Source organism: Silurus meridionalis, chromosome 25, assembly GCF_014805685.1.
Source record: "Silurus meridionalis isolate SWU-2019-XX chromosome 25, ASM1480568v1, whole genome shotgun sequence".
Taxonomy (NCBI): domain Eukaryota; kingdom Metazoa; phylum Chordata; class Actinopteri; order Siluriformes; family Siluridae; genus Silurus; species Silurus meridionalis.
This window is the reverse complement of record NC_060908.1, coordinates 5,347,501-5,375,302: the sequence shown is the minus strand read 5'-3', so window position 1 is coordinate 5,375,302 and position 27,802 is coordinate 5,347,501. Positions and strand designations below refer to the sequence as shown.

At 37.6% G+C, this 27,802-nt stretch overlaps 1 protein-coding gene across 4 annotated transcripts in view; it reads right to left on the bottom strand.

Moving 5' to 3' along the window:
- Positions 1-27,802, bottom strand: part of flrt1a (fibronectin leucine rich transmembrane protein 1a) — a 55,522-nt gene that overhangs the window by 24,256 nt on the left and 3,464 nt on the right. For 2 of the 4 annotated variants that reach the window (XM_046839772.1, XM_046839770.1), the window contains exon 2: positions 2,568-2,687. The exons of the other annotated variants lie outside the window; for them this stretch is intronic. The gene's annotated coding sequence lies outside the window, so the exon portion shown is untranslated. The remainder of the gene's footprint in view (positions 1-2,567; positions 2,688-27,802) is intronic. 4 annotated transcript variants of the gene reach the window in all.

Below are 27,802 nucleotides of genomic sequence, written 5' to 3'. Positions count from 1 at the left end.
CAGGTTTCACATTATTTCACTATTAAGAGTCACAAATGATCCTTGATCTAATATAAATGGAATAAAAGTATATACGCCCTTTTCTTGTTTCCTGAATGTGTTGCAGTGCAAAGTAAATGTGTAAATGTTCACTATTTAAATCAATTGTGGGATAGATGCCATAAGGCACTTCCATTATAACTGCATTAATGGCTAATATATAAACTTCGGATATGTTAAGTAAGAACAAACTGCATCTCAAAGTCACGTTGGTTTAAAGTCACAGAGATGATTGGATCTAAATGTGGAAAGACAATCTGAAAGATTTAACTTGAATCACATTGTACTTTCACTCCTGTTCTGGATTTATTGATAAGCACATCTTATTACTTTATAAAAAGAAAAGCTACATATCCATAAATCCATCATTTTTAGATTGGAAAATCTGTCCCAACTCGTTTTGTTTACTGCATGTGCATCTTTCCCTGCTAAATCCTCCATCCACTGACGCCTGGGTCCGAGTGCTAATGGAATTTGAATTGTGTTGACTTGAGAGGGATGGGCAGAATTTTACAGATTAGCTTTTCAATTCATACAAAACACAGCATGTCTTTTGCAGACTGCCGTGTCTGGAGAGTGGGAAAAAAAAACAGGCTTCACTCTTTAAATCTGAATGCCTCCATCCAATTCTGATCTGATGCACAAATCCACTGTACTTCAAGGAGCACCGTGTGTGGGTTCGGATTCTGGGAAAATGATTGTGTATTTATGCCACCTTATTTGCTTAATCTGTGCATGTCAGAGTGCTTACTGTGTGTGTGTGCGTGTGTGTGTGTGTGTGTGTGTGTGTGTGTGTGGCTGCTTAACTATTCAGCAAACAGCAGCACCTTATTTTTCCCTCACAATTCATCATTTGGCAGGGAGAGAGAGGGGGAGGAGGGTCATGAACTCATTGGAGAATAAGTTGGAGGCTGGCATTACTGTCAGGATGAGGAAAGCTTCCATTAATTTGACGGTGAACCAATTCACTGGCGAGAACGTGGCAAAAAAAGTCTGTGTACATGCCTGTAGGTGTGTCTATGCATATGTGTGTGTTTTGGGAACAAAATACCAACAGCATGACAAAATGATGAATGTTTCTCCATGAGCTTAGCTTTAACATTAATGGCTGTGTGTTAATGTTTGCTAGGGAACATGCATGTGCGCCGAGCAGCTGCTCATAGAGTCGACACAAGGAGAACGCTACAAAATGTGAAGATGCATCAGTTTTATGGCTTGGTGTTTATTAGCTTGCTCCATTATTAAAATAATCTCTCTCACGCAGCAGCTTTAGCAGATCTCATTTCCCAGTTCTATCGCAGATATATGAGACCGCATGAGTGGAGTCAACTTTCATAATCACTATAGCAAAAAAATAAAAAGAATAATAACGTTTTGTATATAGCGGGTATCCACTGGACAGTGCGGTGTAGAAGGTTTTATCCAAGGTTTTATTGCTGTTTCCGTTCCCAAGTGAGTCATGCAAACGAGAAATTTGAAATAGCGTAGACCGCTGATTGGTTAGAACACAATTGTCACAACTACCTCATGAGTCCTATAAATTTGAAAGAAAAATAAAACTAGGACTGCATCTCCAACTGTAAAGTGTCATGCAATACGGCAAAGGCGGATGCAAGTAGAGGCGTTATTTATAGTGCAGATGTAAAAATCACTAAGACAAAGAAAGCATAGCCCTAGCGTGAAGAAGAGGACAGTGAAACCCAGCAACAACAACCACTAGAAACTTGAGACACTCTGTGAGGTGCGAGGGGAAATTTTAATGAACAAAGAATTGGATTCAGTTGCAAATGTAACTGGTTTAAAATACATTATGTGGCATTACATAAAATGTTGCACCTGATGTTTCATATTATATGTTTCCCCTTTTATTTTGTATTCAGTATGTTTGCTGCTTAGCCCCACCCCATCCCTTTCTGATATGTATGTGAATGGGAAAGGTATGTTTTTGCAGAGTTTTGATAAACTTTGTCTTTTTTTTTGTTTATCTAATGTTATATTTCCATATATTTTATAATTTTCTAATTCTGTTGCAATTACTTTTGCATTTTGTTTTTGATTTGCCAAATTTATTTAGCAGACATCATATGGTACAAACTTACAGATTTAAAGATTTTTTTTATCTGACAAAAAAGGCAAGCCATCCCAGCTGCAGATGTTGCAGAGCTGCTCCGATTTATACAGACTATATATACATTATATACATATATACATTAATACAGAAACACAATGCTGAGACTATACCAGTTTTATAGTCAGTTTGAAATGATAGATAGTGGTGCAACGGCTGATAGCAAACATTTTCCGTGGCCTTAATCCTGACACGTATCGCTGTAGCACTACCAATGATGTCAGTGTTTCCTTGAAATATTATTTAGGATTCAGCCTGGCAAGTTGAAATATCTGTTCTACCTGACCGTACAGCGCGGCAGTGTGTAATAACATTTTCAGTGAGCCGGAAAGTTTCGTTTAGTCACTGCTTTACGTCTTCCCACATACAATCGTCTGCCAAGTAAAAAGATCAATCAAACCTTGAAGCTATTCCATTGTGGATACTCTTAGTTAACGGTAGCATCAGGCAGGAAATGATGTTATCACCAAAACGAGCTCCAAAGAACCACTTCCACGAGTTCCGTTAGATGATAAGAAACCTGAGACAAAAACATAAATGTTCCCTTGAATGATTAAGAGATGTTTTGCATTATTAGAATTTTTTAAGAGGCTCACCTATATATATATATAGGAGTTCAAGCCCTGCCACTCTTGGGCCTTTAACCCAGGGGTGTTGTAACCTGTTGAGCCTGCTCTCTGACCCAGGCTACCTAATATCACTGAGATCTGCTAAGAAAGAATTTCACTGTGCTGTAAAGTGCATGTGACAAGTATCGTTTCCATTACGCTTAAATGTACGTCATTTGGCAGATGCCCTAATCCTGAGCAAATTACATTTATCTCATTCTTACAACCGAGCAGCTATGGGGTTAAACCCCTTGCTCAAGGGGCCCAAAAGTGGCAGCTTGGCATGGCAGGGAGTTGAACTCACGACCTTCAGATAAAAAGTTCAATGCGTTAACCACTAAGCTACCATCTCCACAACAAGGCAATGCTGGACACGGTATTTTTAAAATGCAGACAGATTTTAGCCTGTAAATTCTTTAGGCTTCTCGGAATAGAGACTTTGAAGAAAAGGGGAGATTCTTGTAACTAATAATATCTCGAGAAAGCGGGCAATTTGTACAGAGGTAAATGTTGGTTTAAAGATGTCTCATACGGTTCATTCGAGTAAAAGATTGCAATACGTCTCTATGCCGCATATGCTCGTGCCAGAATGGTAATATGTAAAATATAGAAGGTGCAAAATAAATTAAATGCATGCACATATTTTTTTAAAAAGTGGTTTACATTAACATTGAAACATAATATATCTATATTATAACCAATTTGAGTTTTTAGAACTTTTATTTTTTCTGGCTTTTATCAACATAAGAGTGTAGAAAAAAAACGCTGGTAAGGGATTGACTAGAAACCAGAAACGTTCCACTGCACACTTGTTATATTGTATTAAAATAAAATACAAATAAAAATGAAAAAGGAATTGCTTGATGACATGCTGTTTTAGGAAAATCGTCATTTTATCGGGTGTTTTATTCCTTACTTAATCACCAAGTAATGGTTTTTAGTAACAGTTGCTGAAAATTCGAATCATTTATATGTTCACTGCGTTCTTGTTCTAAGAAAATGTTCAATTCCTTCACCACAATTTAGCCAGTATGAGCTTGAATTCCCCAAGTTCGGGGTTTGGGCTGGATCTTATTACTCCCCAAACACTGCATAGGTTCATAGGGGGAAATATTTAATTCGCTATTGTCATTAGTCATTATTAAATAGCCTGATATATCTGTAGGAGCTTAGAATCCTACAACTGCCTAGACACACACACACACACACACACACACACACACACACACACACACATATATACACAAAGAGAAACCAGCACACTCACAGAGACACAGTATGATGTGACCAGACTCCTAACAGAGCCAGTATAATAGCCAGTCAGTGAGCAAGAGAGAGAGAGAAAGACAGAAATAGAGAAAGCGAGAGAGATAGTGAGAGTTATAACATGACATAAAGTGGTAAGGGCGACTTAACCAGGTGCTCCTCCACCTCATTTCCTCCGAGTATAAGCGAGAGAGATATATGAGGAGAAAAGGGTAAAGAGGGAGTGAGAAATATGGACAGGATGCTCACATGCGTTTGCTTCTCTCTCTGTGACTGAGCGGTCCTAATAAAGCTTTTAGCTCGGATAATTAAGAGTTACCCATATGCAGAGCTCGATGCTCGATTTACCACCGCTCATTCTTTTCTTTCAGTCTCCACTCCCTCCCTCTTTCCACCTCCCCCTTTTTTCCTAATCTGATTCTGAATCATTCACTGTGACCCTTTCTCTCCTCCCTGCTGGATAAATCCCTCGCTCCATCCTTCGTCTATTTGGCTCTGCCCTTTGAGACGGTGCCATTTTTTTGCACCATTCATACAGTTGCCGTATTTTCCATCCCCTCTCTCTCTCTCTCTTTCTCTCTTCCATTCTATTTCTCTCTCACGCTCTTCCTTTCATGTTTCCTTGTCCCTCTCGCTCTCTTTCCCTCTTGTATTCTTTCTCCTCAGCCTTTCTTTCCATGTCTCTTTCTCCCCTTCCTTCTTTCTCTCTCCTTCTCTTTCCTTTTTCTCTCTCACTCCTCATTCTTGTTCTCACCTTCTTTTTTATCTGTATCACTCTCCCTCCTATACCATGTCGCTTTCCTCCTCCTCTTTCTCTCTCAATCCTATTTTCCCTCTCATTTTCTTTCTCCATCTATATATTCCTAACCCCCCTCCTTTCCCACAGCTGTTTAGAAGTGCGGTATGAGATGAGCAGTGACGTGTCGTATTCAGCGAAGAGATGACGAGTAGAAAAGCTAGTTCAAGGGCGGTGTGGGGGAAAAGAATGAAAAGAAGGAGGACGAGATGAGGTGCTGGCTTTTCACAATGGCAACGTATCAGTTAAGGAACCGCAAGAACAAAAGAATATGACGGAGGACGGGAAGACGCTAGCTGTGTGCGTCTTTGAAGTATGGACGGTGTTTGGCTGAAGAGTCATGGGCAAATAGGATGAAATAATGCAAGCATTATGTATGTATGCACTGCAAATATGATACATACAGTGCATAAATATACATACATACATACATACAGTGTCTCTTCTTCTGCATACATTTTCACTGGCGGTTAATAGAACATATCCATTAGAGACGGGGAAAAAATATCCATCTTATATATATATATATATATATATATATATATATATATATATATATATATATATATATATATATATATATATATATGGATGTTACACTATATGTCACAGACACAGTGAACATTAACATCAGTGATCAAATATTTGTTGCTGCTGTATCTGATACTATGCATCTATGCATCTAAAGAAAAAAAGTTAACTAGCATACATCTTAGAATCCAATGCTGAGTTGCTGAATTTTTTTAATCTGATTGGCCAGAATATATTAGTTCATTTTCTATTGCAAGGCTGTATCACTAAATAATATATAATCACAGATTTATAATTAAAGTTTCCTTATAATTAAAGATTCATTTAAGGAGATGATTAGATAATTATATGGAATGAGTTTCCAATGTGTGTGTTTTTTAAGAGTATGTTTTCCGCCATTGGAAAGTCTTCACTTACTTATTACAGCCTTTGTTCAACTGGGCATTACTTATTCCTTTCTCAACATGTAGTCACACAGTCAATCAGCATTCACACTAACAATGAGTTTGTAAGCATTTACTGGAGACAGATGTTCGGATTTGCCACATTTACATGGCAAACCTTAAGAGTAGAATTTCCATCTTCAGATGTGAATATTCAAACACTGTCAACCCGAAAATATTTGTGCGTGCTCACCATCACATCCATAGTATGTTCTTTTTAAACATCCCATTCCAGATTTAGTCTCTTATTCACTGTTTTAACAAGCACCACTATTCTGGGAAGGCTTTACACTAGATTTTGTAGGTTGGAGTTTGTGTTTCTTTATCCACAAGAAGATTAGTGAGATGATGATGTTGGGTGAGAAGGTCTGGAGTTTTTTCTAAAGGTGTCCAGTGTAGGACACTCATAATCTTTTTTGTTTTTTGTGTACATTTTTGATGCTGGAACACGTTTGGATTTATTAGTTCCAATAAAGAGAAATTGTACAAATATTTTTGTGAAAGAGTCAAATATGTGTGTGATGGTCAGATGTGCAAAAACCTTTGGCCATAAAGTGAAGAAAACCATTATATGTTCAAACATTATATCATTTTATCATAAATGGGCATGATATAATTATATAATTAGACATTGTTGATTTTTAGAGCTTAGAGCCACCAGACAAACCAATTCAATGCCATTCCATACCACTAAGTTATTGATTTATTTTCTAATGTATAATGCGGACATTAACTAAAGCTTATACCCTGAATAGGCATGATTGGCTTATTGCACATATGTGTAAAGGTGTTCCTGTTACAGAGTGTGCTGAGTATATTGTTACAAATGGACTTAATGGATATCATGTAACTCCTTCAAAAGACACCGGGCAGTAGGCGCCTCCTCGTTAAGTGCTCGCTAAAAGTGCCAGTTATAAACACCCTGACACAGCTGGAAACGTTTTCAAAGCAGCAACCCAAAGAAACATTTAAATTCGTTCGATTTCAGTAAGCACTTTATCCTGATCAGGGTCACCCCGAAGCCGAACGCCTACCCGGTTGTACCCTGGTTGTAAAGCATGAATACACCCTGGATGGGACCCAGTCAATCACAGGACACCGTGCTACATCAGATATCGATTTCGGATGCTTAAAATGCGTCGGATGACTACATTAAGGCACTTGATTCAACTGTGTGTGCGGAAATGATGGGGCTGTAGTGCTACTGTTGCAGTGCAAGCTCTGGCTCCTACTGAAATCCAAATTATATTGAAGTTCTAACAATTAGGTGTGAAAATCCTTATTGAATTAACAAGTGATAGCGATTATGTTCAGTGGTAATGCATGTTTAAAGTAAGCTAGCTGTCTATACATATATCTGAACTGAATTATATTTACTAGTGCAAGAACACAGAAAGAGAGGAGACACTCCTAGCAAGCTTGATTAGTGTCAACCATGCTGTGTGTAATTAAAAGTGTGAGCAATTGTAGCATGCTTCAATACCCCTAAACAACCCTCACCATCTCCCCTCCACTCCACTCCACTCCCCCTACATTTGCCTCTTGCCTTGACCCAGAGTTTTAATCATGTCATACTAAATTGGAAACAAGATGCATCTTTTTGTCAGAATGCATTAACCAGATGAAATATACTAAGACAACTATAGGAGTGTATCGCACTATTGATCACACCAGCAGTGTGTGGTGATATTAGATAGAAGGGATAGATATCTATCAATAACTTAACACTGAAACGCTTATGGTTAACCGATACATTATGTCCCAAGGCCTCATTGATAATAATAATAATAATAATAATAATAATAATAATAATAATAACAACGACGACGACGACGACGATGATGATAATAATAATAATCTGTTACTTAATGAATACACAAATGTAGCTAATCCTGGATCTACATTAGTAATTTAATTGGTAAGTTTGTTTTTTTTGTTTTGTTTGTTTGTTTAGTTTTAATTTTAGTTTTAATGTGTAATGCTTGACTGGCTTCTTGTCATGTTTCCTCTGAATAATAAACACAGTAAACAGTAAAGGTCTACCCCTTTCATTCAAACACACACACACACACACACACACACACACACACACACACACACACACTCACACAAAACCTACAGTTCTGCTCTCTGCTGTATGCTGATTAGACAGTGTTTACATACTCTATATTTTGTGTTACATTTTTCAAGGGGAAAAAAAATAACAGTAAATAATCCACTTCTTTTCAGCATGAAGAAATCCACATCATGATGGCTGATGATGTATATCGGATATGTCACTGAAATGGGCAAGAATGTATTAGCCTAAATGAAGATCAAATCTAGCGGACGAGTCAACGATACGAGTGATACATGACAGCGAGCCGCCACGACCTGAATTTGATAATGATTCGCGTTGCCACAACCTGACTATACGTAAATCGATTTGTTTATGCATTGTGATGGATTTTTTTTTTTTTTTCAGTTTAACCTTTTATCCGTTATCGTGTTACATGACTCATGAGCTTGCTGTTAAGATAAATTGACAGCTGGAGTATACTTTGTCACAATAAATATATCATATATAATTTTTTAGCACAGTGCACCTCGTTTCCAATTTGGTGTTGACATGAATGAAGCTCGGGGTCAAGAAATCAATGTGAGGGGGCGTGAGCGAAAGAAAAAAGAGAGAGAGAGAGATGGAGGTGGAGACGAGAGTATACCGTATATTTGCAACATATGACGTGTTTTAAGTGTGAAGCAAGTGCGTTTAACCCCTGTTGCTGGTGCCAGACAGCAGACAAAGGCAATACAGGGGAGCTGCTGGTCTTCTTAGAGTGATGCATTCAGCCAGCTGAGCTCCACTAATCACTAGCCTGACACACACATACCTACCTACATACGCAGCAAAAAAATAAAAATAAAATTCATGCTCCAATACTTATTCCCATCCCCCAACCCCAAGATTTCCTCTTACTCACTGTACCCCCCACACACACACACACACACAGACAGACACACCCTTATCTGAATTTCCCAAATCTCCCTTTTTCTCTAACACACGCTCACACACTCTAACACTCTCTCTCACACGCTGCTGCCTCTACCTCCTCTCGGTAAATGATGCAGTGACTGGAAATAAACAGGCAATTTAAGTGCTGGACACCTCACTGCTTTCTCTTCCTCATTTTACCACACACACACACACACACACACACACACACACACACACACACACACACACACAATGCGCACTATCACACACTCGCCTCTCCCTGCTGCCTCTGTCACACTCTGTCACACACAGGTTGCGGGAGGGAGCAAGGTCAATGTCCTGCTAGCAGAATGTGTTCTCACCAGGTTGTGCTTAAGCACAGCTGAAGATACACTCGGTGCGGCTCAGCGCTGCAGCGAATACACAATCACGCACACTCTGTGATCAATAAGGCAGGTGTGTGCTGTCGCTCTGCGATGGGGCTAGCTGAGGAAATGATGGGAACGCTCTGTGTGATGGGGTGTGTGAGGGTTAGTGTGGGTTAAAACTCTCCAGCTCACCACTTATCGTTTTCATTATTCTCATTATTTCCTAGAGCATCTGTGCTGTATTTACGACAGAATCCCAAATAAACAAGGTCTCCTCAGTTTATTTCTCTTGCTTTCTCACACACATTTCTTTTTTTTTTAAAAGATTGTTTTTTTCTTTTTTAGATCAGGGCTATTGTGAGTTGATGGCATCACGTAGTCAGATTGATGGATCATTATTAGCACTATGTTCGCATTGGCTATATAGTTTACCTCATGCACTGAAGCTATGGTGATTTCTATTCGAATTTAACATTATTTAGCATTTGTATACATCATTTTCAGTGTAGTTGTTTATTCAAAGCGAAAATTTGTTTACCATAATGCCTTCATTAGCATTTGTATTATCTGGCTCTGATAGTTCCTCAAACATAGCTGTATCTCTTGAGTAATAACATGCTTGGGACTGTTTAAATCCCATTCACAGGGTTATTATTTATATTTTACTTGCAAAGTATTCTAACAAAATTAGTGTTTTCTATTTCTTGAAATGAAAATAAACTAGCCGTCTAACCTAAACCACCTGAATCCTGACCGGGCAGATGCTAAGGCCCCATTTTCAGTTAATAACTGTGGTCTGTTAATTATTTTCTATTATTTACATTATTTGATAACTATGGTGCTATTTCTTTGCAATTTCTTAAATAATCATACTCCTGATGCACACATTTAGTCACAACAAATTGCCCCGCAAACCTTCCTGACTAACTTTCTATACAAAAGATAGCAATTACAGCACCTCCAACTTGTATCTGCATTTGTTTCTGTTTCATTCAATGAAGTGTTCACATTTAACTACCTGTACAATCCTGACTGAGTAGTCGTGTCTGTTGCGTTTGTTAATAGCTGCTAAAAAAAAAAAACATGAACGAGGAGAGTAGCTGAAATGCGACGAGATAATGGTAATCCGAGGCAGTCATTCTAAACTTCCATACCTATTGCTGTAAAAGGTAGGGCTCTCGTTAATTAGCCTGCTGCTTCCACCAGCATCAGTGCAACAAGAATGGTGAAAAGCAAGGATCATTTTAAAACCTGATGTGCTTGCGATGGGTTCTATTCTAATCAGAGTAGCTATTTAAAGCAGCTGGAAATGGCAAAGCACAAATCAGGTATGCTCAATCTTATCTTATTTTCCCTGCTTGCTATATGCACTGTACCACCAGAAATATGTGCAAAATGCACCAGATTTTTGGACTTACCTATTTTGCAAAAAGGAAAAAAGGTTGTGTAATTTCTACTTTCCTTTTCAGCACCATGAGTCTCCAGAGGGACATCACTGCCAATCACTGTGTATTGTGAAATTTCCAAAAATGCCACTGCCATGTTTTTTAGGTTTAAATAGTAAAAAAAAGGATATAGCCTATGCAGCTTGCATGTAATCACCTATCACTGTAAACCTCAACAACAATGAATTGTAATGAATGGACATTCAGTGCCACCCAGATGAGGATGGGTTCCCTTTTGAGTCCACAGTCACCAGTGGTTTGCTCATTAGGGACAAACGTACAATTATAAGAAACAAACATAAACTTTTTATTACCGCTTTATCTGAATAAAGCTGCTTTGGGACAATGTCCACTTACAGAGTGCCATTCATTAAACCAAGAGGTTGCAGCCTGTACTTCCACCAGTATACAAAATACATTATTACCATTAAGTGTTTCCCAATGCATCATTTCCAAAGATGGTACATGTTACTTTTTATATATATATATATATATATATATATATATATATATATATATATATATATATATATATATATATAAAGATAACACCTTCACTGCTAGCATTACCTGTAGTAATGTCTCCTATTTCATTTGTTACAAAAATGCCTTCTATTAACTTCTATTTGGCAGCCAGATATAAAATGACAATATTCTATTTAGCTATTTCATTTTATAATAGTGATAATAATCTGCCCCCCTGCAATCCTCAAGTCTGATTTAATGTTGGTCATGAAGTGTAATTACTAGCGCTGTTGTCATGGCAACAAAACGATGACACTCTGAAGCCCTTGGCATTGATGATCCTTGGTTCCATATCAGTACAATTTTGACGCTGGAATCCAAATTGAGTTTGCTCGTTTGCAGTGGAAAAGTGTGGAACTGGTACAGGTCTGTTTGTAGTCTGACCTCTTGAAGCCATTGACAAAAATAATCCATTACTTAGTCCTTTTAAATTTATTTTGATGACTGGAGTAATATTACTATTTGTTTTGTGTGTAAGAAAAAGAGAGTGATCAGCCTAAGATCAGCTTCTTAAAGTCAGTGCTGTTCACAGGCACAGGAGATGAATAGAAGATCGTTGGAGACCCTTTGTGTGGGTGTGTGGGTGTGTGAGCGTGTGTTGGAGTGAATAATAAATAGAGTCTAATGATTTTAATGTGCATGCATGTTGACATATCCCGCAGGCTTTGTACCACTTCAGCCACTGTTTAGCACTGTAAAGGCTTACATCTCTTGCATCTTCCCTACCATGCAGTTTCTTTCTTTTTTCTTTTCAGATAGTGTCTATGTTGTCCCTCAACAACTTTTTTCTTACACTTCCAACACCACCGCCCAAACATCCATGCATGTTCCTTGAAAAATAAATGTATAAGCGTACACCCAACATCAACCCACTTTAACCCAAATAATTCAAACAAACATTCTCAAACTCAAACACTCCCTAACAGTTCCCCAATTACATTCTACATACTACCATAAATACCCTAACAACATACCCAAGCATCCGTTTAGCCCTCTTTTAACCTTGTCCAAAACACCCCCAAAGACTCCACTGTCCATAGCATTATTCTCTCCCGTCCCCAAAACATTGAACAATATTTGTGTCTATAGAGGAGAAAATTCTGCACGTTCTGTAATAACACATAGTCACTATTTCTGCAAAACAACCTATTCTTAAGCTATTCCTCAGATTCATAATCCATTATTATAATCACAGCACCAATCTTTTTTGCAACATGCATTAATATCCTTTTCGTTATGTCCAACAACATTCTCACAATATCCACACTCTCTCACAATGTTCTCCAAAATTATCCCAACCCCCAAGAACCATCTTCCCAGTGTCCTCCACTTCAACCCATTGTCTCTAAAACTTTCCTCTCAGCATGCTTGCAACCCAGCAACATCCCCAGAGCCCTTAGTATATCTTTTTAATACCCCAAAACACTTAACATCTGTTCAATGTTTACATTGTTGCATCATCTCATTGGTGGATTCTCTTCCAAATATCCCAAGCAGCTTCTACTTTGATGTCTGTAACAATGTATCTCTTAAACACCACAGCATATCCACCGCAGTGCCCCTGCATCATTCACACCCAAAGTCTCAAATAAGATTCCCTTAACATCAAGTGCAACGTCTGCTGAATGTGCCGTTAACTTTCCCCCCAGAATCTAAACAACATCTGGATAAAAGGGAACTCAATTTGCTCTTTTTATCCCCAAACAGAAGGAGCAACTGGACTGTGTCAATCTCCATATGGCAGCCTTTGACTTATGAACCCTTATTAAAAAAAACCTTTGTCTTTCACACTTAACAAAATTAAATTTCACGTTAAATAGATGCAGTTTGTGGGAAGTTGTTAAATCAACGTGGAGGGGGGAAAAAAAACAACTCTGAATATTGAATTGCCATTTGCCTTAAAAAATGGTTTAGAGAAGTGCTGTGGGGAAAAAAAGAGACTGGATCAAAAAAAAATGCCCGTTTACATTATGGTGCTTTGATGATTATGTGTTGTTTGGCTTTGTGAAGCTCTTGGCCAAACAGCTAGGAGCTAATTATTTTTCTAAGAAAAGTGATGAGGAAAGGAGCTGTTTACCTTATAAACAAAGTAATTCTATTAGAAAAAAAGAAACAATAACTCCATTTTATTCCACTGCGCTACTATTCCGAATGCCAGGTCAGTGGAGACAGTTTACCTTTTGGATTGTCATTACTGTAATGATCTTGTTTGCACTCACTATAGGGAAGGAAACATTAACTAACAACAGGTACTTCCAAATTCCGGGCATCAGCAAGTACAAGTGCATGCCATAAAACCTTGTATCCGTACAAAAAAAGAAAACAGTCATGATGGGTGTTGAAAGATCAAATCAACACTATGCTTGTCTAAAAAGGAAAAAGTAATGTCTAATACCCAGCACCGACACAAAAGAGGCACATCCAAGCACCTGACTTCCAGCTATTACTCTAAAATCTTCAGAAAACATTCACATCTCTTTCTTACTATCATCCTCTGTTTACAGCTAATGAGTGCACTATTTATAACACTATTTATACATTTATACTTATTATTTAGCTATACTAAGCTAAAAATAGGCCTGTTTACAGTTTTTTCACAGCTCAAGGGAAGTGCATATATTTAAAAAGCATCTGAAGCTGAAGACTAACTAGTCTAAAGTTGAAGCAATGTGACAGATGGCAGTGTTTTCTTAGCTAATGGAATAAAATGTAAAACCATGCATGCTGGAGAAATTGAGAGATAATTATATTAAGGTTTATATCTCCAGCATGGATTTAATGTGTCTTATTTTATGTTGATTTTTCTTCTCCTGTCAAAATGAACTGGTAATTGTATAAATATCAGGGTTCTGTAAGGAATAACACAACAGAACACGCTGTTTAGCAACTATAAACAATTAAAATGCCATTCTTTAAATTATGAATCATTGTAATTATTGGAAAATCTCTGTGGTATGAGCAGAATGTCACTCCAGATGATGCTGTTATACAAAAAGAATGTATATGTAAGGTAGTGGCTTCTGCCTTGGCATCTGTCTTGTGCACCACCTCCATTGTCAACCCCCTCAATTACACCACAGCGATTAGCCAACGATTACAATGTTTCATTAATTAATCAACAATATGTACATTTTAATAGTTTATAGTTAGATTTAATGCCTTGAATTATTGGAGAGACAAGTTAGTTCCTGTTCTCACTAGCCACCAAATCATTCCCTCACCAACCCCTCTCTGTCTGTCTTCCTTTGTCCCACTCTTTCTTTCTCTCTCTCTTACACACACACACATACACTCAGAGCACAGCCTGTCATTTTACCGAGAACATGTCAAAAACAGAAAGCAGTACCAAGACAGCGGGTTCTTACTATCGAGATTTTTTTCCATAAATGGTAAACGTTTTCAACAAAAAGTCACCACATCATTGACTAGAATCAGTTTTATCTCATTTCTTTTTTACTGGCCCTTCAATTATGTACATCACTTGTAATCCATCTTACACTTAATTTAATTTCAACTGTTAAAAACTAGTAACTAAAAATAAGGCACACCTTCTGGCCAGTCAGATTAGAGCATTCAACTGCTGTGGTATCAATGCACAATATCAGATTCTAGTGTCCGATATCCGAGTGTAAATCAAAATATTTAGGAATACCACTGTAAATAATGTGTTAGACATCAGTGCTTTACACTGCATTACCAATTTGAAGACTCAGATCAGACTGACTGCAAGCAGATGTTAACAGCTGTACTGGATTCCAATTGCTTAGGGCTCTCTAGCTCAAGTTGTGTAAAGCTAGACTGAGCTCCACTTGCATCCATGAAGTGACGTTCCCTACACCCAGCATAGTCTGTCCTTGTTTTTCAAGTCAACAAAGCAAGACATTCCAACCATTTCCATTAAACCTATGTTCATAACTACTCGCTACCATTGCTTTGTGTGTTCTTGATAGAAAGTAGTTTTTTCTTGAACCTTTTTTTTTAATGGGTTCTTGGTTTTTGATGCTGTAACCAAAGATGGCTTCTTTCTATGAACAGTTTACACTCAATTATTTCCAAGTTTGAAAAAAATCTATTTCATTTTCTAAAGCGTAAGTGAAAATAAGCACTATGCAAATAAGCATGACAATTCAATGAATATGTAAATGGAATTCATGACATGATCTGGCTGAACTTTTTGAGTACGATTTAGCTCGTTTCCCCTTGAGACGTCTGGCATCGTGGCATTTCACTAGAAAAAAAAAATCAAGATTCACATCATGATTATTCCTTCAAAATTGCCTTAATGCCTTTTCATTCTGACGAATAACCTTGTGAAATACCCTTAAGTTATTGCCAATTTCACATCATAAAGCTTCCGTTTCATAATTCGATTCTGTACTTTGTGCACTTGTACTCGTACTTGTACTCACTTATAATAATGAAATGAGGAAAAGGAATAAGATGGGGGGAAAATATTATATGGCACTTCTGCAGTAACACGTTTTCCCGGAGCTGTTTCGGATGACAAGCTATATTTTTTATAATTCCCAAATGTGCAGGAGTTGCTGTTTCACTTTTACTGTGACATTAGACCTAGGGTACATCACCCTGTGTTCTTTTTACTCTTTATCAGTAAATGTGTGTGTGTGTGTGTGTGTGTGTACGCATATTTCCACTGCATGTGAACTCTCAAGAGCAAAACCCTGACTCATTGATCATTTCACATAAATCACAGAACCCACTTGCTCATGACAGTGTGTGTGTGTGTGTGTGTGTGTGTGTGTGTGTGTGTGTGTGTGTGTGTCCTACCTCTCAGTTCTATATACCTCACCTGCATATGATCCAATCTTCATGGCTGTGGGCGCTGTCCTTCGTTTAATTTCCTTTGCCACCTCTCTCTCTCTCTCTCTCTCTCTCTCTTTCTCTCAGTTCATCTCTCCCTCTCTCTGCCTTTGTTGTTGTCAGTGTGATCTGCTAATGTAATCCCATTATGTACAGCCCTTGTACCTTATCGCATTACGTTGAGCCTCCGTGGCCGTGTGTGTGCCTCCTAATGCGGTTCATTCGATAAAAACAGATTGATTGGTGTGCATGATTGATCGACTCATCGATTGATTTCAGCCTGGATAGTGGGGCAGACATCATTTGAGCTTAAAGGAAAAACAAGCAAACCAACAACAACAAATCCCCCAACATTCTGCTGCATTCATCAGCTAAGGTATATTTGAAATTATCCACTGATGTGTGTTATAAACATCAGGCTTGTTGTTGTGCCATGCTGGGTGATTTGACCATCGACCCTTGAAGGATTAAAATGCATTTTCATTAAATCCATTAACATTTTCCATTCCATTAAAGTCCCTTAAACAACAAAGTAGCCTACAAATTTCCAATGCATAATTGAGGCTATTATTTCTCATTTACTGGCTGTCCTTTTTTTTAAGGTCATGCAAACCAAATACTTGGTACACTGCTCATGCACTTACAAATGCTCCAGGTGGGAAGTATAAATTTGCTTATAGATTTAATTATTTTAATCGTCCACAAAGAGACAAACCAAACTGTGATGTATGTCCTAAAATGTGGGAAGAGTGGGGAGACCAGGCGCTTTTTGTTGAATGTAGCACTGCTCTTATAAAATCCTGATCACAGGAATTTAGTAGCTGTTTATAACCTTTTATAAGGCAATTAGAAAGTAATTAGAAAGTACTTGCTATTAGAAAAATGACAACAAATTCTGTATTTGCAAATCAGACGCTTGTTTGACATGAGTTTAATATTAATCCAATGTCTGTTGTGGTTGAGTATTGAGTATCTGATGTGTTGAGTATTCCACAGGCCTGTGGTTAATACACCACACAACATTATGTGTGCAATATGTTTTGTCCCACAGTGGAACATGGAAGCTTAATGTTTTGGGGTTGTTTTGGAGCAGGGAAGCTTTGAGACTTATTCAGGGTGAAAGGAAAACCGAACAACCATTCCATACTTCAACACCTTGCAATTCCATCTGGACTGCAGCAAATTGGAACCAACTTCACCAAACAGCAAAACAAAGACCTGAAGCATACACCCAAGCTCTGTAAGCATTATTTAGAGAGCAATCTATCTCTCTATCATGGAATAACCTGCCCAGTTCTAAATCCTATTGAACTGCTTATGAACTGTATGACAAAAACTAGTGAAGAATATCTTTTTTTTTTTTCAAATTTTACGAAAGGCATAGGAAATTATTTCAGCTGAATGTTTATGGAAACTAACTGTCTGACAGCCAAAAGTGTGTAAAGCTGTTATCCACGTCAGGCTATTCCGGGTTCGGAGTGCACACTTCCAGGTCAGTGGCCATCTTGGGGTTTTTCCTGCACTGCCCAGTATTTAAGGACACCAAAGACATTACCTCACTGCCAGATTATCTCACCGGCTTTTCATGTCCCTGTGAAGGTTTTTGCCACTTTGCCTGCTCTGGTACCTCTTCCCAAGCCCTGTTCTGCCTGGCTTACCCTGGATATTGCTTTGGACTCTGGACTATCTTTTGGTTTTTGTTATTGCTCTGACCTATATTGCTCTGTTTGCCATGCCTGATTTTGGAACTGATTTTGGATCTGATTCTGTCTGCCCTTTATTGTCTTTTTTTGTTGCCATTTGGAATTTTGGACTGTTTTTGGATTCTGATTTTGATTCTTTCTACATTGCTGTCTGCCCTCTCTGTGATTTAGGACTCTTATTTCGGAATGTTTTGCTCTACTGTTTTGGAGCTGTTTTTCGGTCTGTGTTTTTTTCCCCACTGAATGTTTCACTTATTAAAAACATTCATATCTTTTTCTCTTTTTATATTTATTATTAATTATAATTATAATAATATGCACGCACATGCACATATACTGCATTTCATTGGTGATGTACTCAGAACAATGACAATGAAGTCCATCAGCTTTGTCAGTTCACAATGACAATAAAGTTCACCAAGAGGATGGGGTAGCTCAGTGGTTAAGGTTTGGAAAGTCTTAGGTTCAAATCCCACCACCATCAAGCTGCCACTCCTGGGCCCTTGAGCAAGGCCCTTAACCCTCCCCTGCTCAGTTGTAAGTTACTCTGGATAAGGGGATCTGCCAAATGCCATAAATGTAAATGTAAAGTTGAATTCATTCTAATCAAAACTTGATAAATGATCAAATATATGATATGTGCTTTATTGTATGGCTGTGAAAGAAAGGGAATAAAATATTTGATGTTAAAGTGATGTTATTGTAAATAATACACTTATGATACTTGACAACCCTGTCATTGATTATTTCTCTACCACAGCATGCCAGGTCGTATTTTACTCCTTGTGTATTCATTTTCCGACATCGACTTGCTCGCTTTGCCATGTTATTTTTTTGATAACCTGGTTATCATACCATGAAAGTGCTAAATCGTAACAGCCCGAATTTCCATACGCTTGAAATAGATTGCATCCTGCCTGCACTACGTTTAAATATATCAGCATTTACAAGACATGAACTGGGTAATACAGTTATTTATTCCTCTAAGTAAGTGCTGTATCACAAGCTAGAAAGCTCTGGCATAGCATGATGCTTGTAGGAAATGAGAGATATTCATTTAGGAGAAAATGTGCTCTCATTCATAAACTAACCCCATATCTCTCTTGGAAACTGAGTGATTGTGTGTGTGTGTGTGTGTGTGTGTGTGTGTGTGTGTGTGTGTGTGTGTGTACATATTGTTAATATGAAGCCTGTCACTGCCTCAAGTGGAGCCCTGATACCCTGGCGTATGCTAATCCAATCAAGATTGTTTATCATTAATTAGTGGTGATGACTAAAAATAGTAGAGGCGGTGATAGTGGTCTGAAAAGCTGAGCAGGTTTATGTGCGGTGTCTCACGACTTCGACACTCTGCAGCCTGCAGCAAAAAACATGCTCAATGCAGTGCCTCGTTTTTTTTGTTGCATTCTATTATCCTTACTTGTCCTTGTATGCTCCCCATGCTTACAAGTTTGCTTAGATAGGGCCAAAAATCTTAGAATTACACGCAATAAACTGCTCTCAGATCACAATAAAGCATCTACTAGCACTCTCCAATTCCATCAGCTTTGTCAGTTCAGGTTTTATCTTCTTTTTCAATGACGCTGTGGTTTAATCAGTGTGTGTGAGTTTGCTGTGTGCTGTAATGTGGACAGTAGGACAACAGCTGCCTTTGCACCATAATCAAGAATTACAACCAGCCATAAGGTGTGCATGTGTGTTTGTGTATGAGTGTTATTTATGTAATGAATGTCATTTAGAGTGGATTTGGAGTTTATCTCGGAAATGCTGGCCACGAGGTGGGAGAATTCACACTGGATGGGACGCCACTACACAACCTTACACACAAACTGTGCCCATGTATAGGTCAGCAAAAAATGGAAGTTTAAGGTCCTTAAACATATAAACATATAAAGATATACCCTCACATATGATTCTACAGCACCTTAGAGAAGCAACAGCCTGTTTCTTGGAATATTTAAGCTATACGTTTGCTTTCTTAAGCAAATTAATAATTACAGTAATAAATAGTATATTATATAAGCAAACAACACCTGACTTTTTCAGCTATTTGTGTTTTCTCTAAGAACTTATACCCAAAAGTTTAACTACAAGACTCCATCTAGTTGAAGATCTTGATTCGCCTGCTATAGAGCTCTGATCTCAACCCCACTAAACATCTTTGGGCTAAATTGGAATGCCGAATGCACCTCAGGCTTTCTCACCCTACATCAGATTTTATGATATTTTTAAAAAAAAATAGTTGCCAAATAACAAAACAAGATGTGTCTTGCAAAAAAACAAACAAAAAAAACTACTGCATGAAGCTGGGATTAACTTAATTTTTTTTTTTTATCATTTTAAAATCCAACTAATTCATCTTCAGTTGTAAAACCATCACCTTTGGCATTTAGCTTGTGATTAGCTTATATCACATGAATATTAATGACATACCAGGGACACAAAAAGGTCTAACCTTCATGTTAGATAAAAAGCGGTGTCCTCCCCCACAGCCACTGTCTTAAAAAAGTTCACTAATCAGTGGGAAATGAACAGACATTTCAACAAGGTGTTTACCCTAATCAAGAAAGCTGTAATCTATTAAATATAGCAATAGCAAACGGTGCAAAACCAATACATCCCTTTCTTTGGTCAACTGTAATAGGACAGGATTCAACGAACTAACAAAAAGTGTCTCAGCGAGGTGACGGGACACCGCCAGTCACCAGAACTTTATAGCATACCGGCAAAGCCATGAACACCATTCTTTCCAAAAATCATTATTTTGGCCTGGTGTGTGAATGGTTAGTGTTTGCTGTCTGCCACAAAGCTCCAACATCCCATCAGTGTTCCAAAGGCTTAAGATGTGGTCACTATAAAGTTTTACAGCATATTCAGTCTTATCAAAACAATCCATAACTTGGGCAACCTGTGGATGCGTTTGGTGCCTAGCAGACTAATAATACATGCTAATGCATATACATATGTGCATATGCCAATTATATACAGTAATACTGTCACTTCGATTAAAACAGACAATCAAATTGAAAAGAACAAACAAGGCCATTTATAAAATCAGACAAGCTCTAGGGACTCGCTTCTTAACTCATGGCGTAGTTTCTACAACAGCAAAGATGCTCCATTACTCCAGTACATCACTCAAAATACTGCATTGTTACAGTGAGCTATGAATTACTTTTCAATGTAGTTATTTAGTATTGCAATGGTTAAATATGGAGAAAGAAATCTAAAGAAAGTTTAGAGTTAGATCAGTCCGTGGCCATTGGGTTTTGTTTTATAACAAATAAATACTGTATTTATATTTCTTGACAAAAAAAAACCTGTGAGATTTAGTTTTTAGGATTGCTTGTTCTCTCCTGCTTGTTGCTGTGCTGTGTATATTTACATTTCACTGGAGACCTTTATCTTCTGTCAAGAAATGCAAAAGCTCGTCTCTGTGAAATCAGTGCTACATTTTCATACACATTGCAATCAGTAAATTATAATAACTAACTTCAACCATAACACTGAGTCTGTCCTTTTGTTATGTTATTTGAGCAAAGGGTTACTCTGCACACAAGAGTGTTTCTCTTGAGTAATGCAAATAAGCATGCTTTTGAGTGATAGAAATGGGCGTGTCTGAGAGGCACAAGTGAGAATGTCTTTGAATGGTGCAAGTCAGCGTGTCTGAGGGGGTAAATGGGAATGCTTTTTTCTCGAAATGTTGAACTTATTCAGTTATCAGTAAAGGGCTCGAAGTGTTTTGAGTCCTGCAGATTGGCGTGTCTTTAAGTTGGCGTTTCGTGCCAGCGAGCAGCTGACTGTGCACTTTGGCCTGCATTCTATCACAAAAGGAATAAAATCATAAAACACTTAATATTTATTTATTTTCATTTTGAGTTTAAATGCAAGTTTGATAAATACTTGTACATAAATATTGTATTTGTGTGTGTTTGCATGTGTGTGTGTGTGTGTGTGTGAGAGAGAGAAAGAGAGAGAAATGTGTCCATAATGTTTTGCATAACCGCAATGCCAGAATCTAGCCCGAAGCTTTTTTCTCTCTTTCTCGCACACACACACTGATATTAAACGAAATCAGTCAAACAAAACAAAAACAGGACAACGACAGTGAAGCATTTCTGACGTTATGCCTCAGGACTTTACATTTGTGACATGATCTAATAATTTCATTTTCCCACCAATAACAGAAAATGTAACATATCCTGCAAATAATATGGAAACAGCTTATTAAGAGTCAGAGACTGCGCTACAGTTCAAAACAGGTCTTTATATCTATGTGCATACTGATGGCCCAATATTAATCTAATTATAAACAGCATGTTTTTCATGAAAATGCTCTAATTACTTTGCAGTACTAACTGTCAATAAACTTTTTGCTTTATGTGACCCAAAAGTCTTGCTTTAACTGCTTGAATATGTAACATTTTAAATGCCAACCAATGACCATTTTAATTAAATGTTCTGTTTTTTTTTTTTCCCAAGCTCATTTCCTTGTCTCATTTAAAAACGCTTTAATCCCATAGAGACCTGCTTCAATTTTTTTTTTCGATTTGACATGCAGATCACTGTTTTATCTCATTTCCATTTTTGTTCCTCTGGAGACCGGCTTGACGAATGGAGGCTGCATGTTAGAACAGCTCTGGACCACTGCAGATTTAATAGATGTTTGTGTAAGGACCACATGGGCTTCAGCATTAGGTTTTAGTGCTGCTCATGAAAGATTTCTTGCATAAACACTATAAAACCATAAAGTATAACAATATCTGTGTACCTAAGGCAATTGCTGGCTTTTAACTGTCATGTATACTTGTATTTCACTTTACTTCAGAAATCCTTCAGAATATATATATATATATATATATATATATATATATATATATATATATATATATATAGTTATAGCATCAGAGAAAATTTCAATTAATTACTTCTCTAAGCAGCTGCTGCACAATTATAAGGAATTACAGCCTTGTGCCAGATCTAGTCTATAAAAGAGTTGACTTCTATCACAAGTCCCAGCTATTCAAAAACAGTAAAGCTTCAAACATCACAGATTTGTGGGATGCTGCGCGATGTTCGCCTGCCAATACACAATTATGAAATCAATTTCGCATCAAAAAAGCAGAACAGATTTTATGTATGATTTATATCAATGCTGAAATGAGCAATCTGAAGATTCATCAAGTGTTTGGTAACAAAGGAAATATTGATGCTCTAAGAAAATAAGCACCACAAACAAATGAGGTATTAAAGCTGAGCCATCTTCATGTCTAAAGAGCCGAGAAAAAAAAATTCTGAACTGCCCGTGCACTTTTTGTATTTTTTTTATTAGTCCCACAGGGCAGTGCAGACAAATCGCTTTTCAATGCATTTAGCCAGAAATAAAAAACACAACAGAAAGGCCTTTAAGAGCTCAGGGCTAACCCTATTGTGAACATGTTTCAAATATGTTTACTTCATCTGACAAAACACTCTCTCAAATGACAATTCACAAGATGCCAGCTCATATGAAAACTCTTGAATGGCCAAGGTTATTTTTTTTTTACTGTATGTAATTCAACCAAATTGAATTTGCTAGTTACAGAACTCAGGGGAGGATAAATCAGTAGCCCCACACAATTATGACAGGCAGATTTTATATGCTGGCTATTTTTTTTTTTATTCCAGTTGCCCAGTAGACTCTTTCTACTGATTCCTGATAAATAGTAATATATAATAGTTACTTTTACTAAATAACATTTTCATTCGATGTGTGTTTAGAATTAATGTTTAAATCCAACAATGGTATGACAAAGTGATCATGTCGAAATGTCACACTTGCTGCACTAATCATGATGTGACTAACATCAGAGCATTTACAATACATTTATGGCATTTTGCAGATACCCTTATCTAGAGTGACTTACAAAAGAGCTTTGAAGTCTCTTTTAATAAGTACATTCTAATACTGGCTCATTAAGACACAGACTAAGAATATAACCCGTCTAAAACTCTGTTGGGAAAGAATATAGTTAGAAAAGCAAGTTTTTGTTCAAATAGGAAAAGAGCTAATTAAAGTAGTGCTGTCAGAGGTAGGTCTTTAGACGGTGTTTGAAGACAGCTAGTGACTCAGCTCTTCAGGTATCAAGTGGAAGTTCCTTCCAACACCTCAGGTGCCAGAACAGAGCAGTCTTGAAGCATGTCTTCTTTGTACCCTGAGAGGTGGTGGGACCAGTAGAGCATTGATTAACTGGTCACACTGTTGCCCCTTATTGGAAATGTATATACTCTGTTCCATCCCTCAGTATTAATATAACTAATGCAATTAATTAGCTAACTAGTTGATTTACATTATTATTTTACATTCTCTACAATATAAGCAATCATATTTCTATTTGACAAAAGCAGGGGATTATGTAGCACATTCACATGTCCTCGTCTGTGTAACAAAACGATAATTCATGCACCGCTGAATCCCTTCTAATTTATCAGAATGCTTGAGATATTAGCTGATACTGTTACCCACTGCACAAGGTGAACTAGTTACTTCAACTGTCACGTATGCCAGAGGTTTCTTGTGAATTATAGAGGTAAAAAAATATAATTCCATCAAGAGACATATTGTGAAAGTTTGGATTAATTTAATCATTTTCATCCATCTTTTCTAGTTAGACATTAGAATATACTGCATTCTTTTGAGATTTGAAAGTGATAATTCATTGCCTGGCAGCCAATTAATAAAATTAAATGAGGAAGATTTGCAAAGATGGCAAATATGATGATATGATTATCATGACAAGAACTATTTATCACATCAATTGTATTATATTTTCTGCTTATTAAGCTAGTATTAGGTGCTATTTGAAGACTGAAGCTTTTTATTAGAATTTCTAACTGCTGGAAATCTACAAAAAATTTACTTTTGATTTTATGTTATATTGTAGTCCGCATTTTCTATCCCCATTTTTTAGGGCTTGGGGATCCATAGTGTACAACGCTTCACTGGTTTGTCCACACACTTCAATACCTAGTATGTATCTTCAAGGCCCATATCCACCCACGTCATCTAATCAGTGTGTTACCTGACTGTCTTCATGCCATAGAAGTAATTAACTAGGTTTTGCATCAGCCTCAGCAAGTCAAATGACTTAATCAACCTCCCTTGTGTTTCTCTTTACACTGTATTCAGCACCACTATACGAGTTCCTGTTGTTCAACGTTTTATTGTTAAGCTTTTGTTGTTGTAATTTTCATGTGTTCCTCAGCCTCGCTCATGGCCTGCCTTGTATCCATATGTTTAGAGTTCTTGTTTTTACAGATCTGGCTGTTTGTTTTGCATGATATTCAATAAAATCTACTGCCTCAACTCATTCCTGACAGTTATTCTGTTCTGTACCTCACCCTTGATTAGTTTGTCTATTAATACCCTGCTTTTTCTGAGCCTTGTTTCCTGTGTTTCTGTTTTCTAGTTTATTTTCCATTTTCCGTGTTTAGACCCTCCCCTCTGTTATGCTTTTTTAAATTATTCATATGTCTGTGATTACCTTATTTCCTGACTTGCCCCTAATAAATAGCACGCTGATGCATCATCAACCCGCATGCTTCCGTGTTTTAGTTTAATTAATGGATTATAATAAAATAGAATGTATACCAGTATAATAGGGCCATATCATTAGAAACAAGACAAATAATTCGTAATTTCTGTGACAGTTTATCATCAAAAACCATAATCCTGTCAGACCTAATAGCAGGTAGTCGAAATGCACTATTTGTGATTTAGGTAATTTAAAATGTGTGTGTGTGTGTGTGTGTGTGTGTGTGTGTGTGTGTGTGTGTGTGTGTGTGTGTGTGTTCTTGCATGCTTAATGGTTTTCTGAGTTCCAACATCTGTAGTGTTTCACAGTTTTACATCCAAATCCAATGTTACAATCCGGTTTCTCAATATGCCAAAGCTTTGCCCACTGCTGCTATGATCCGCTATGCTCCATTTGCCAAGGAAAAAGTGTGAGATGTGTGTGTGTGTGTGTGTGTGAGAGAGAGAGAGAGAGAGAGAGAGAGAGAGAGAGAGAGAGAGAGAGAGAATTGCCTCTGCATGATTTTGGCACAGCTTCACAAAGTACTGTAATTTTAAAATATCCATATAATACAAATGTCTTTGTAATAAAGAATAACTTATAAATAATAAATGCATAATAATGTTAATGACACCGCCTGATCTGTTGATTTAAAAATGACTCCAGATAACATTTTCATCATTATAATTCTGCCATTAAGCGAGTGTGTGTCAGGTTAGTGTGCACACATCTTGGGTGTGTGTTTAATCGCTGACGTGGGTATTTCCTGCACTGGCATGGACACTGTGCCCTACTGGCTGCCGGCTGTCACAGAAAGGTAGGAAAGGAAGGATGTGGACAGAAAAAGAAAAAAAAGTGTGTGAATGTGAGGACACACTCTCTCTCTTTTTCCTCTCTGTCGTTTTTCCCTAATGATACAAGCAACATGGCCACCCAGGAGAAACTGGCAATGAAAAAGGACAGAGATTCTGGGGATTGGGGGAAAAAAGGGGAGGTATGAGAGAGAGAGAGAGACAGAGAGAGAGAGAGAGAGGGAAGACCCAAGGGGGGCAAAGGGGGGGTTACAAGAGAGAGGGGAGAGAAAAAGAGAGAGACATAGGGGGTCCAACATATACAAGATTGAGAGAGAGAGATTTATTTCATGTCCTACTGTCCTCAATACAAACCCACAGGAGAGATTTGTCTTCCCAAAACTGAAAAACTTCCAGGATTTTCTCAGCAACCCCTAAGTGAAATCTGACAGAGAGAAAGCGAATCTACTCCTCTGTATCTTTTCTCTGCAATTATTTCAAAATATGTGGAATATAATCATTACACCACATGCTGTATTATTATTTTGTCCTTTCGTTTATTTCAATTGCTCATGATAGTTTTATTATTTTGTGTACTCCAATAAAGCTTCACTGTTATTAACTTGACAAAAGGATGACAAACAGACAGAGAAATGATGATGGATTTGATGCTAAAATGATAGGGAAAGAAAGATAAAGAACAACAGAGGCGAATGGAGGAAGAGAGTCGGATCTAAATGCTAAAAATTAGGACGTGCCCTATACAGTCACAGCAGTGTTTAACATTCGCACGCACGCTATGATAGAAGCTCATTAAGCCTGAACATTCAGCAGTTCCTTCAGCTGCAATTAGGGAAGACCATCGACGGACAATATAAACATTCTTTTTTTGCCGTTAATATTGATGACAAAAGATAAGGTCAGTAATCAGTTAGCTCTGATTTATTGGACACAACCATGGTGCTTTATTTAAACGCAAATCCAATAAATGAATAAAGAACCTGGCTATTGTTTCATTTCAATGTGACCTAAATGATTAATGCACATGTGCGACTTACAGCATTAACCACTAGATATATCGAAAAAGGAGAATGTATATATACAGGGTTTATGGGTATATTGGGAGCAAAGACGAGAGGCTGATGCTAGGTTAAGGAGTGAGGAAATAGTTTTGTCATGTGCACTCGTGATACATGTGTTCAGAGTGTGCATCTGTGATGCAGGAGCTGAAAACATGATGGAGTCTTCTGGGAAGAAAGCCACGGGGACATGGCGAAAGAAAAAAAAGACAAATGTGGGGAAAATAAAAATGGAGTTCCATCGAAGAGGAAACTGTTAACCACAAACACAGAGAGAAAGAGAGAGAGAGAGAGAGAGAGAGAGAGAGAGAGAGAGAGAGAGAGAGAGAGAGAGAGAGAGAGAGAAATATGAAGCATTGCATTATGAAAACTAACATTAGACTAAAACCTAAATGCAATTATGGTCCTGCAGAAGCCGGTGCAGATGCTGCTGTTCAAAAGATGCTGTTTGAATAGAAATTCATAATTAAACCATACCAGGAAATTCGAAAGCTGCTGTAGCATCCAGGTCTGTTCATCTAAAAACATAAAACATGCAATAAAAAGTAACAAGTAAAAAAGATCCCACTCTTCTTTCTTGCTACATTACAATTTTTGTCCTGTTATAGCCCTGCCATCGATGTTGTTAACTCTAGGGTTTTCAGTCCCCAGAAGTTACAGTTCACTTTTGCACTACTGCTAAGAAGCTCTTTTATTTGAGTAAAATTCAGATCTTTAATGCCTCACAATTTC